Source organism: Oncorhynchus tshawytscha, unplaced genomic scaffold (assembly GCF_018296145.1).
Source record: "Oncorhynchus tshawytscha isolate Ot180627B unplaced genomic scaffold, Otsh_v2.0 Un_contig_2830_pilon_pilon, whole genome shotgun sequence".
Lineage (NCBI taxonomy): Eukaryota > Metazoa > Chordata > Actinopteri > Salmoniformes > Salmonidae > Oncorhynchus > Oncorhynchus tshawytscha.
Genome location: NW_024609291.1, coordinates 66,787 through 81,635, shown reverse-complemented (window position 1 = coordinate 81,635; position 14,849 = coordinate 66,787).

The following is a 14,849-nucleotide window of genomic DNA, read 5'->3' as shown; positions in this document are numbered from 1 at the left end:
TAAAACAAATGGAACTGCAGCTACTTTGCTGCTATTCTGGATGCACTCTTTGACGTGACCGTAAGTTATCTGTAGTTGTCTAGCTAGCAAGGGATAAGAACGTCACCACCCAGTTTGGCAATGGATCATTTAGAACAAACGACTGGCTCTCATCCATAGATACAGAACAAAAAGACTTAACGACTGGGTCTCATCCATAGATACAGAACAAAAAGACTTAACGACTGGGTCGCGTCTCTGGCAACCGAACCGATAGAAAGTAACCATGAGCAATCATTTCTTATGAAAACAAATGTGATTGGGATACAGCATTTTGGAAATAAACTCTTCATATGAACAAACTTGTCATCTCACCTTTTAGCTGTGGTGTCATGTTCCCCAGAGAGTCTCATTTTGGAGGCAGGGTCCCCCTCCTCTCTCTCCCCAGAGAGACTCATTTTAGACCTCTGACAACTAAACAGAGATCCAGCATGTTGGTTGTGGTTAATGCAGTGACAACTAATTCTTGAATGTCAATTGCTCATAATAATTCATTATTTCTCAGAAATAAAAACATTTACTAACAGACACATCGAAACAGTCAGATGATTTAATGAATTCACATGATTATGTAGTTGTGACATCTCTTCTCCATGGTAACTGTCAATAATACTAATAATAATAAGTCACTGTTTGTTAAGGTAGTTTTAGACAGTGCAGCAACACAAGGCCATGTCTCACACTTATTTGTATTCACTAAAAGTAGGCTATTATCTATCAATCTGTTATTTTCTAAACAAATCTGAAAATGTAGACTGAAGGGCTAAAATGGGAATGATTGATCTGAGGGGGAAATAATTTATACATTCAGAAAGCAACAACTAAGATAATTTATGTTATGTAATGTAGGCTAGGTTATAATGTACAGTTACATACACCTTAGCCAAATACATTTAAACTCCATTTTCCAAATTGCTGACATTTAATCCTAGTAAAAATGCCCTGTCTTAGGTCAGTTAGGATCACCACTTTATTTTAAGAATGTGAAATGTCAGAATAATAGTAATAGGGAATGATTTATTTCAGCTTTTATTTCTTTCATCACATTCCCAGTGGGTCATAAGTTTACATACACTCGATTAGTATTCAGGTAGCATTGCTTTAAATTGGTTAATTTGGGTCAAACGTTTCGGGTAGTCTTCCACAAGCTTACCACAATAAATTGGGTGAATTTTGGCCCATTCCGCCTGATAGAGCTGGTGTAACTGAATCAGGTTTGTATGGCCTCCTTGCTCGCACACACTTTTTCAGTTCTGCCCACACATTTTCTATAGGATTGAGGTCAGGGCTTTGTGATGGCCACTCCAATATCTTGACTTTGTTGTCCTTAAGCTATTTTGCTACAACTTTGGAAGTATGCTTGGGGTCATTGTCCATTTGGAAGACCCATTTGCGACCAAGCTTTAACTTCCTGACTGATGTCTTGAGATGTTGCTTCAATATATCCACATATTTTTCCATCCTCATGATGCCATCTATTTTGTGAAGTGCACCAGTCCCTCCTGCAGCAAAGCATCCCCACAACATGATGCTGCCACCCCCGTGCTTCATGGTTTGGATGGTGTTCTTTGGCTTGCAAGCCGCCCCCTTTTTCCTCCAAACATAACGATGGTCATTATGGCCAAACAGTTCTATTTTTGTGTCATCAGTCCAGAGGACATTTCTCCAAAAAGTACAATCTTTGTCCTCATGTGCAGTTGCAAACTGTAGACTGGCTTTTTTAATGGCGGTTTTGGAGCAGTAGCTTCTTCCTTGCTGAGCGGCCTTTCAGGTTATGTCAATATATTACTCGTTTTTTACTGTGGATATAGATACTTTTGTACCGGTTTCCTCCAGCATCTTCACAAGGTCCTTTGCTGTTGTACTGGGATTGATTTGCACTTTTCGCAAAATAGTACGTTAATCAATAGGAACGCGTCTCCTTCCTGAGTGGAATGGCGGCTGCATGGTCCCAGGGTGTTTATTTTGGAGTACTATTATTTGTACAGATGAACGTGGTACCTTCAGGCGTTTGGAAATTTCTCCCAAGGATGAACCAGACTTGAGGCGGTCTACAAATTTTTTTCTGAGGTTTTGGCTGATTTCTTTTGATTTTCCCATGATGTCAAGCAAAGAGGCACTGAGTTTGAAGGTAGTCCTTGAAATACATCCACTTACAAGCGCCTAACAAACAATGCAGTTTTAAGAAAATAAAAAAAGTAAGAGGTAAGAAAAACAAATTATTAAAGAGCAGGAGTAAATAACAATAGTGGGGCTATTTACAGGGGCTACCAGTTCAGAGTCAATGTGGAGGCTATATACAGGGGGTACCGGTTCAGAGTCAATGTGGAGACTATATACAGGGGGTACCGGTTCAGAGTCAATGTGGAGACTATATACAGGGGCTACCAGTTCAGAGTCAATGTGGAGGCTATATACAGGGGGTACAGAGTCAATGTGGAGGCTATATACAGGGGGTACCGGTTCAGAGTCAATGTGGAGGCTATATACAGGGGGTACCGGTTCAGAGTCAATGTGTGGTGGCACCGGTGTCTAGGTAATTGAGGTAATTATGTACATGCAGGTAGGGTTATTAAAGTGGCTATGCATAGATTTTAACAGGGAGTTGTAGCAGCGTATTGTGGGGGGTGAAAATAGTCTGGGTAGCCATTTGATTAGCTGTTCAGGAGACTTATGGCTTGGGGCTAGAAGCTGTTTAGAAGCCTTTTGGACCTTAACTTGGCGCTCCGGTACTGCTTGCCGTGCGGAAGCGGAAGCAGAGAGAACAGTCTATGACTAGGGTGGCTGGAGTCTTTGACAATTTTTTAGGGCCTCCTTCTGACACTTCATGGTATAGAGGTCCTGATGTAAAACCTTTTGAGGATCTGAGGACCCATGCCAAATCTTTTCAGTGTCCTGAGGAGGAATAGGTTTTTAGCCTAGACCTGGCTAAATACGACTGTCTTGGTGTTCTTGGACCATGTTAGTTTGTTGGTGATGTGGACACCAAGGAACTTGAAGCTCTCAACCTGCTCCACTACAGCCCTGTCGATGAGAATGGGGGCGTGCTCGGCCCTCCTTTTCCTGTAGTCCACAATCATCTCCTTTGTCTTGATCACGTTGAGGGAGAGGTTGTTGTCCTTGCACCACACGGCCAGGTCTCTGACCTCCTCCCTATAGGCTGTCTCATCATTGTCGGTGATCAGGTCTACCACTGTTGTGTCATCAGCTGTGTTATTTGCCTCGAAGCGAGCATAGAAGTTATCTGGTTGGCTCGTGTCACTGGGCAGCTCTCGGCTGTGCTTCCCTTTGTAGTCTGTAATAGTTTGAAAGCCCTGCCACATCCGACGAGCAGGACGATTTGATCTTAGTCCTGATCTTAGTCCTGTATTGACGCTTTGCCTGTTTGCCTGTTTGATTGTTCATCGGATATCCCTCATAACGGGATTTCTTATAAGTCTCCGGGTTACAGTACCGCTCCTTGAAAGTGGCAGCTCTACCCTTTAGCCCAACAATGCTGAGTTATCCTGCAACAGTTAGATTAAATTAAGATCATATATCTGTACAGAGCTTGTTATTATCTAAACCAGGGCAATTGGAGTTTTTGGCAGTGACTTTGCATCTGTTAGCTGCTGTAAACCTATGTGATTGGATGTTATAGACGCCCATCTAAACAGTTACTTTCCCTGTGCTGTGGCCCTCTCCAACCAGCCATCTGGCCCATAGAGACTAAAGGACTGTGCTGTGGCCCTCTCCAACCAGCCATCTGGCCCATAGAGACTAAAGGACTGTGCTGTCTGGCCCTCTCCCCATAGAGACTAACCAGCCAGCATCTGGCCCATAGAGACTAAAGGACTGTGCTGTGGCCCTCTCCAACCAGCCATCTGGCCCATAGAGACTAAAGGACTGTGCTGTGGCCCTCTCCAACCAGCCATCTGGCCCATAGAGACTAAAGGACTGTGCTGTGGCCCTCTCCAACCAGCCATCTGGCCCATAGAGACTAAAGGACTGTGCTGTGGCCCTCTCCAACCAGCCATCTGGCCATAGAGACTAAAGGACTATGCTGTGGCCCTCTCCAACCAGCCATCTGGCCCAGAGAGACTAAAGTACTATGCTGTGGCCCTCTCTAACCAGCCATCTGGCCCATAGAGACTAAAGGACTATGCGGTGGCCCTCACCAACCAGCCATCTGGCCCATAGAGACTAAAGGACTGTGCTGTGGCCCTCTCCAACCAGCCATCTGGCCCATAGAGACTAAAGGACTATGCACTCTATGCTGCACAGCACATCAAGTCATCTCTGAACTGCACACTAAAGAATTGCACTACACTGCATTTGCACTCTTTTTTTATCTCTCTTAGGTACATTTATGTAAATCAACTGTTTACCCACTGTACTGTATTTAAGTGATAATGCCCGAAAAGCCGTTGATTGGAAGATATATTGACACGGGTTTTGTAAGGCAAACTGTGCCAAAATATCCTCCAAACACCGGTTTCGAGGGCATTATCACTTTTGTTAAACGGGTTACCAACATACTTAAATAATGATTGACACCTTTTCAATTCAAAACTTTATTGATGAATTTGTTCATACTATTTCATCCTTCCACAAGATATAGTTCTGACACAAATCTAGTGTTCATCCCCAAGCAGGCTGGTCGTTTGTTTTATCGGTTCGGTTGCCAGACAAGCGAACCAGTCGTTAAGTCTTTCATTCTGTATCTATGGATGAGACCCAGTCGTTAAGTCTTTCATTCTGTATCTATGGATGAGACCCAGTCGTTAAGTCTTTCATTCTGTATCTATGGACGCGACCCAGTCGTTAAGTCTTTCATTCTGTATCTATGGATGAGACCCAGTCGTTAAGTCTTTCATTCTGTATCTATGGACGAGACCCAGTCGTTAAGTCTTTCATTCTGTATCTATGGATGAGACCCAGTCGTTAAGTCTTTCATTCTGTATCTATGGATGAGACCCAGTCGTTAAGTCTTTCATTCTGTATCTATGGATGAGACCCAGTCGTTAAGTCTTTCCATCTGTAATGGATCCAGTTGTCCATTCTGTATCTATGGATGAGACCCAGTCTTATCTTTCCCTGTATCTATGCTAGACCCACTACAGATAACTGTACAGTCACGTCAAAGCGTGCAGCCAGTATAACAGACCCAGTCGTTAAGTCTTTCATTCTGTATCTATGGATGAGCCAGTGGCCCAAGTCTTTCATTCTGTATCTATGGATGAGACCCAGTCGTTAAGTCTTTCATTCTGTATCTAGGACTGAGACCCAGTTGTTAAGTCTTTCATTCTGATCTACCATCCAGTGCAATATTTCACCTGGCAAAGACCCAGTCCATAAGTCTTTCAATCTGTGTTCTAGAGGAGCCAACAACCCAGCCGTTAAGTCTTTCATTCTGTATCTATGGAGCCCACAAGTCATCAGGACCAACACAAGTCACTGTTGTTCTATGGAGGAGCCCACAACACAGCCAACACAATCACTGTTGTTCAGAGGAGCCAAGTCAACACATTCCTATGGACACAAGTCACTGTCTGTTCTATGAGGACCCAGCCAACAATTCTGTACTAGGATGAGACACAATCACTTTGTTCAGAGGAGCCAACAACATTTGCCAACTGGGTGGTATCATCTGTTGTTCTAGCTAGCCAACACAGATAACACAGTCACGTCAAATGCAGCAATCACTGTGCATTTGTTTGTTTTAGCAGTTTTCTAGTGACATTTATTCAACACATCCATGCAAATCACTGTTGCTTTGTTGTCAGGACACTGTTGTTCAGAGGAGCCAACAGCCAACACAATCACTGTTGTTCAGAGGAGCCAACAACACAGCCAACACAATCACTGTTGTTCAGAGGAGCCAACAACACAGCCAACACAATCACTGTTGTTCAGAGGAGCCAACAACACAGCCAACACAATCACTGTTGTTCAGAGGAGCCAACAACACAGCCAACACAATCACTGTTGTTCAGAGGAGCCAACAACACAGCCAACACAATCACTGTTGTTCAGAGGAGCCAACAACACAGCCAACACAATCACTGTTGTTCAGAGGAGCCAACAACAAGCAACACAATCACTGTTGTTCAGAGGAGCCAACAACACAGCCAACACAATCACTGTTGTTCAGAGGAGCCAACAACACAGCCAACACAATCACTGTTGTTCAGAGGAGCCAACAACACAGCCAACACAATCACTGTTGTTCAGAGGAGCCAACAACACAGCCAACACAATCACTGTTGTTCAGAGGAGCCAACAACACAGCCAACACAATCACTGTTGTTCAGAGGAGCCAACAACACAGCCAACACAATCACTGTTGTTCAGAGGAGCCAACAACACAGCCAACACAATCACTGTTGTTCAGAGGAGCCAACAACACAGCCAACACAATCACTGTTGTTCAGAGGAGCCAACAACACAGCCAACACAATCACTGTTGTTCAGAGGAGCCAACAACACAGCCAACACAATCACTGTTGTTCAGAGGAGCCAACAACACAGCCAACACAATCACTGTTGTTCAGAGGAGCCAACAACACAGCCAACACAATCACTGTTGTTCAGAGGAGCCAACAACACAGCCAACACAATCACTGTTGTTCAGAGGAGCCAACAACACAGCCAACACAATCACTGTTGTTCAGAGGAGCCAACAACACAGCCAACACAATCACTGTTGTTCAGAGGAGCCAACAACACAGCCAACACAATCACTGTTGTTCAGAGGAGCCAACAACACAGCCAACACAATCACTGTTGTTCAGAGGAGCCAACAACACAGCCAACACAATCACTGTTGTTCAGAGGAGCCAACAACACAGCCAACACAATCACTGTTGTTCAGAGGAGCCAACAACACAGCCAACACAATCACTGTTGTTCAGAGGAGCCAACAACACAGCCAACACAATCACTGTTGTTCAGAGGAGCCAACAACACAGCCAACACAATCACTGTTGTTCAGAGGAGCCAACAACACAGCCAACACAATCACTGTTGTTCAGAGGAGCCAACAACACAGCCAACACAATCACTGTTGTTCAGAGGAGCCAACAACACAGCCAACACAATCACTGTTGTTCAGAGGAGCCAACAACACAGCCAACACAATCACTGTTGTTCAGAGGAGCCAACAACACAGCCAACACAATCACTGTTGTTCAGAGGAGCCAACAACACAGCCAACACAATCACTGTTGTTCAGAGGAGCCAACAACACAGCCAACACAATCACTGTTGTTCAGAGGAGCCAACAACACAGCCAACACAATCACTGTTGTTCAGAGGAGCCAACAACACAGCCAACACAATCACTGTTGTTCAGAGGAGCCAACAACACAGCCAACACAATCACTGTTGTTCAGAGGAGCCAACAACACAGCCAACACAATCACTGTTGTTCAGAGGAGCCAACAACACAGCCAACACAATCACTGTTGTTCAGAGGAGCCAACAACACAGCCAACACAATCACTGTTGTTCAGAGGAGCCAACAACACAGCCAACACAATCACTGTTGTTCAGAGGAGCCAACAACACAGCCAACACAATCACTGTTGTTCAGAGGAGCCAACAACACAGCCAACACAATCACTGTTGTTCAGAGGAGCCAACAACACAGCCAACACAATCACTGTTGTTCAGAGGAGCCAACAACACAGCCAACACAATCACTGTTGTTCAGAGGAGCCAACAACACAGCCAACACAATCACTGTTGTTCAGAGGAGCCAACAACACAGCCAACACAATCACTGTTGTTCAGAGGAGCCAACAACACAGCCAACACAATCACTGTTGTTCAGAGGAGCCAACAACACAGCCAACACAATCACTGTTGTTCAGAGGAGCCAACAACACAGCCAACACAATCACTGTTGTTCAGAGGAGCCAACAACACAGCCAACACAATCACTGTTGTTCAGAGGAGCCAACAACACAGCCAACACAATCACTGTTGTTCAGAGGAGCCAACAACACAGCCAACACAATCACTGTTGTTCAGAGGAGCCAACAACACAGCCAACACAATCACTGTTGTTCAGAGGAGCCATACACAAGCCAACACAATCACAGCCAACACAATCACTGTTGTTCAGAGGAGCCAACAACACAGCCAACACAATCACTGTTGTTCAGAGGAGCCAACAACACAGCCAACACAATCACTGTTGTTCAGAGGAGCCAACAACACAGCCAACACAATCACTGTTGTTCAGAGGAGCCAACAACACAGCCAACACAATCACTGTTGTTCAGAGGAGCCAACAACACAGCCAACACAATCACTGTTGTTCAGAGGAGCCAACAACACAGCCAACACAATCACTGTTGTTCAGAGGAGCCAACAACACAGCCAACACAATCACTGTTGTTCAGAGGAGCCAACAACACAGCCAACACAATCACTGTTGTTCAGAGGAGCCAACAACACAGCCAACACAATCACTGTTGTTCAGAGGAGCCAACAACACAGCCAACACAATCACTGTTGTTCAGAGGAGCCAACAACACAGCCAACACAATCACTGTTGTTCAGAGGAGCCAACAACACAGCCAACACAATCACTGTTGTTCAGAGGAGCCAACAACACAGCCAACACAATCACTGTTGTTCAGAGGAGCCAACAACACAGCCAACACAATCACTGGAAGCTGGAAAGACTTTCTTTGTATTCATGATTTCGACCGGCTGAGAAAAGCTTCCTGCCATTCTCTCTCATCCCGATTCATGACACGTTCATTACTTTGCGACAGCTGGAGATGGAATTTGAATATTGAAACAATGTTGCCGGAGAGACAGACAGCAAGGTTTATACAAAAAGAAAAGACAAGTGAGATAATGTCGAGATGCTTTATACAGTGGACATCAAATGTATAAATCGCCTGGCTGGGCTGATGAGATAGTGGATTGCGCAGTCAAATGGAACAGAGTATATAGGAATTTAATGTCATATATTTAGCCGGTGGTCATTTGTGGAATAGACACAGGCTGGAATACGGTTTTAACCAATCAGCAATCAGGATTAGACCCACCCGTTGTCTAAATGTGTATATCCACTGCTCATTCTCTTATAGCTCAATGCTCACTCTAGCTATTTGTGTATAATGTTGTCCGTAAACTGTGTAAACTCCTCCGTCTGTATTCTGTCTCTAAATGTTGTCTATCACTAGCAGCACCATATCACCAAGTCAAATTCTGAGTACAGATCTAAGATCTTAATTTGATCACCCCCACTACAGAATAACTTTCATGCAATGCAGGAAATATATTTGAGGTTTAAAAAGGCTATATATCAATTTATCAACCCCCACAAACAAACATTAATTATAATCCACATAATAATTCACATTTCCTGATGCTGCAGGAATATTTTCTCAAATTGATTTCCTACATATGTATGTTTAAATGTACTAGGTGAATAAAGGTGATTGTGATTCTACAAAGGTTGCGTCTCTAGATCACCCTTGTTGCTCTGGGGAAATAAAGAAATGGTTGTCATGGTAATTTAAACTAGGAGTGGTTATCTCCCAACTCTGAAGACATGTCATTTGTTACATTTCAGCCAATTCATGAAGGCAGCTAGAAGGCTGAACCCAGAAGACAACTCTAAATCAACACTTACTGATATTATCCTAAAATCCTTTACTCATATTCTGGTGTTGCTTTATTCAACAGGTGTCAGGAAGCCTATGATATCAATAGAGTAGCAAACAGCAGGGGACGGAAGCGAACCCAGTTCCCTCTAAGCTGAGCCCGTGCGCAGGCTCGCAGACCCAGAGGAAATATCAGAGTGCGCAGAAAAACACGGGATAGAACTTTCTAGAGTTTTCCGCGTTAGTTATCACCATCAACGGTTCCCTTCACTGTGGGAATTGTGATCGTATCAATGCAACATTAGCCACATACAGTACCAGTCAAATGTTTGAACACTCCTACTCATTCCAGGGTTGTTCTTTATTTGTACTATTTTCTACATTGTAGAATAACAGTGAAGACATCAAAACCATGAAATAACACATATGGAATCATGCTGTAACCAAAAAGTGTTAAACAAATGAAAATATATTTTATATTTGAGATTCTTCAAAGTAGCCGCCCTTTGCCTTGATGACAGCTTTGCACACGCTTGGCAGTGTCGTATTTTGAAACATGCTTGAATAAACAGCCAATGGGCAGAGGGTCGCATAATGTGTCTGATTCTCTGTAATAATGGTGTGGGAATAATGATGCGTTTTATTTAGTGAAGTGGCTTCTTGCATCAAACACAACAACATTTTCAGTCACCTCCTTGTGTGAAGGACAAGTAGATCAACAGGTTCATGTGAAGCCCTGCATGGTTTTTCTCATGGAATGAAGACTTACATTGAACACCACACATTGGCTGCTACTGCAGACTGAATGATAGAACATCTATTTCCATGTTAAATGTTATTGGATGCCTTTTTTTACATTGTTTTTGATGGTAGGCCACTCTGGTAGGCCTACGTTGTGATCAAATAGCCTTCTTGGTCTCTGTTAAAACTGTAACTGAGGCGGGTACAGCCTCAGTGTTTACAGTAAACGCACGTCGGAAGTTGTATAGATCACTACACTATAGTAGAACTATGATACAATTACATTTATCATACATTTATCAAATGTAGAATTATGATGAATGAATATTGTATATATTGAATTCACAGGAGGTTGGTGGCTCCTTAATTGGGGAGGACGGGCTTGTGGTAATGGCTGGAGTTGAATAGGTGGAAAGTCCTCCCCTCAGCAGCCTCCACTGATTGAATTTGACATGCTCACGTCCAGTTAGCGCCATTTTGTATGATTAAACTGTCAAGTCATTATATATTTTCCCTTCTGCTGAGAGCACCTTCCTGATGACTAGCGCTCTGTACACTCCTATGGATGAGGGTTTGAGCTGGAATGTGAAGTTAACTGAAGCTAGCTAACTTTAGAAAACCAGTATATCTACTTGCATCATAGTACACCTCTCAGGTTACGTTCAGGTGTCAGCATCAACCAGGCATCAACAACCGAGTCATAGGCCACTACCTGGGTCGTATTCATTAGTTTACACCGCAGCCACAAGTTTTGCAACAAAGCAGAAACGATTTGCTCCAAACGCCGTACAAGGTGACCTAAACGGTTTAAGTTGCCAAACGTTTTGCTACGGTGAGCTCCAATGAATACACACAACCGATTTTGAGGAAGTGTAAGTTGCTGTTAGTCTTTCCACAATATTGAATTGTCTCTCTTTCACACAAAATACCTTCCTGAGTGAAAAGAGTTAACAGTAGATTGGAAAGAGAAAATGATTGTTTGTTGTTTGTTGTGTTTTAAGCCTGTTTTGAGAAGACAAGAAGATAGGCCTATGATACAGTAAGAGATCACCCTGGGGAACACAGATGGGCACGGAACCAATCCCTCCCCCATCTAATTTACATCAAATACATTTTAAGGAGAGTAGGACTATTATAACACTCTGTCTACCAAAAATATAAACTATATGAATATACATAACAATATCATCAACTATATGAATACATATAACATCATCAACTATATGAATACACATAACAATATCATCAACTATATGAATACACATAACAATATCATCAACTATATGAATAGACATAACAATATCATCACCTATATTAATACCCATAACAATCGTCTTACCTTTAATTTTTCTCAACAGAAGCAGAGTCTGAAATGATCACTCGGTCATCGAAAGATACTTTTGTTTGCTCAACTAATTTACATATCAGGTTCTGCCTGTTCTCTCTCTCTCTCTCTCTCTCTCTCTCTCTCTCTCTCTCACAAGCAATGTATGTAAGAGACATGACCAGCATAAAGTACAAGAACAGATCTATGTCAATGTAGACCAGCATAAAGTACAAGAACAGATCTATGTCAATGTAGACCAGCATAAAGTACAACAACAGATCTATGTCAATGTAGACCAGCATAAAGTACAACAACAGATCTATGTCAATGTAGACCAGCATAAAGTACAACAACAGATCTATGTCAATGTAGACCAGCATAAAGTACAACAACAGATCTATGTCAATGTAGACCAGCATAAAGTACAACAACAGATCTATGTCAATGTAGACCAGCATAAAGTACAACAACAGATCTATGTCAATGTAGACCAGCATAAAGTACAAGAACAGATCTATGTCAATGTAGACCAGCATAAAGTACAACAACAGATCTATGTCAATGTAGACCAGCATAAAGTACAACAACAGATCTATGTCAATGTAGACCAGCATAAAGTACAACAACAGATGGATTGCAGTGATGAGCGACATACACCTACAGGTATCTGCCAAAATAAAGTAAACACCAACACAGTGTCTTAACAGGGCGTTTTGCCAGAACAATGCTCCTTGGTGTAGATACGCCTTGACATACATTCTACAAGTGTCTGGAACTCTATTGGAGGGATGCGACATCATTCCTCCACAAGAAATTCCGTCATTTGGTGTTTTGTTGATGGTGGTGGAATATACTGTCTCAGGCACCTCTCCAGGTTCTCCCATCAGTGTTCAATTGGGTTAAATTGGGTTAAAACATTCAAAACATGAAAACACAACTACAAAACACCATTAAATACAGTTGGGGGATACTACAATACATCAGTCAAAACATGACAACACAACTATGTACAAAACACCATTAAATACAGTTGGGGGTTACTACAATACATCAGTCAAAACATGAAAACACAACTACAAAACACCATTAAATACAGTTGGGGGTTACTACAATACATCAGTCAAAACATGACAACACAACTATGTACAAAACACCATTAAATACAGTTGAGGGATACTACAATACATCAGTCAAAACATGACAACACAACGATGTACAAAACACCATCAATACAGTTGGAATGTAGTTAGAACTCTCAAACTGTTTCCATCAAACAGAAAAACAACTAAATGTTGGATCAACACATTTACATTTCTTTGCTTTTGTATTACCCATACAGCTGTTTAAATTCATACAAAGGCCAAGTGCAGTATCAGCATTTTAGGGGTCATAGGTCAGATCAGTGGTCATGGGTGACATATATATAAAATAGGACTTCATAATAAGATAATACATCAGTGCATCGTCACGTTAAAGCCATTTTCATCTTCAGTTTTGCTGTTTTTTTTGTTGCTGTTTGCTAGTTACTGCTCTTTGCCTTTGTAGGTCAGTATGCAAGCAGTCAACGCACAACAATCCTTAAGGGAATCACAGGGGAAACACGTTTGAAAGCAGTTTTGGCCTTAGTTAAGAAAGAGTGGGGATCTAAGCTTTCCATTACTTATATACTCTTACAATTATGCCGTGGCATTGTTTTAACAAAGGAAATTAACAGGAGATAATAGAGTCCAGGTGAGGCAAATAATGCTGATGCAAGTGACGAGGGAAGGCAGGTGTGAGTGATGAATGGAACGTGTGACGCAGGGTAATCTGGCGCCCTCAAGTGCCAGGGGAAGGGAAGAGCAGGAGCAAACGTGACAATTTGTGGACAATTACAAATACCTAGGTGTCTGGTTAGACTGTAAACTCTCCTTCCAGACTCACATTAAGCATCTTCAATCCAACATTAAATCTAGAATCGGCTTCCTATTTCGCAACAAAGCCTCCTTCACTCATTCTGCCAAACAGACCCTCGTAAAACTGACTATCCTACCGATCCTTGACTTCGGCAATGTCATTTACAAAATATCTTCCAACACTCTACTCAGAAAACCTGATGCAGTCTATCACAGTGCCATCCGTTTTGTCACCAAAGCCCCATATACTACCCACCACTGCGACCTGTATGATCTCGTTGGCTGGCCCTCGCTTCATACTCATCGCCAAACCCACTGGCTCCAGGTCATCTAAGTCTCTGCTAGATAAAGTTCCGCCTTATCTCAGCTCATTGGACACCATAGCAACACCCACCCGTAGCACACGCTCTAGAAGGTATATTTCACTGGTCATCCCCTAATCCAACACTTCCTTTGGCCGCCTTTCCTTCCAGTTCTCTGCTGCCAATGACTAGAACGAACTGCAAAAATCACTGAAGCTGGAGTCTTATATCTTCCTCTCTAACTTTAAGCATCAGCTGTCAGAGCAGTTTACCGATCACTGTACCTGTACACAGCCAATCTGTAAATAGCACACCCAACTACCTCATCCCCATATTATTACTTCCTGCCATGTTCTGACCTTAGTTCCTTTGTTTTTATTTTAGTATGGTCAGTGCGTGAGTTGGGGTGGGCAGTCTATGTTTGTTTTTCTATGTTGGTTTTTGAGTTTGGCCTGGTATGGTTCTCAATCAGAGGCAGGTGTCGTTAGTTGTCTCTGATTGAGAATCATACTTAGGTAGCCTTTTTCCACCTGTGTTTTGTGGGTGTTTGTTTTCTGTTGTGTGTCTGCACCAGACAGAACTGTTTTCGGTTGTTTCTCTTGTTATTTTGTTATTTTCGTGTTCATTTGAATAAATATGGACACGTACCACGCTGCACCTTGGTCCTCACCTTCTTCCACCAACAACGGCCGTTACAGAAACACCCACCACCAAAGGACCAAGCAGCGTGGTGACGAGAGGCAGCGATACTTGTAGAACTGGACTTGGGAGGAGATTCTGGACGGCAAGGGCCCCTGGGCACAGGCTGGAGAATATCGCCGCCCCAAGGCTGAGCTGGAGGCAGTGAAAGCGGAGAGGCGGCGGTATGAGGAGGCAGCACGGCAGCTCGGCTGGAAGCCCGAGAGGCAGCCCCAAAAATGTATTGGGTGGGGGCACACGG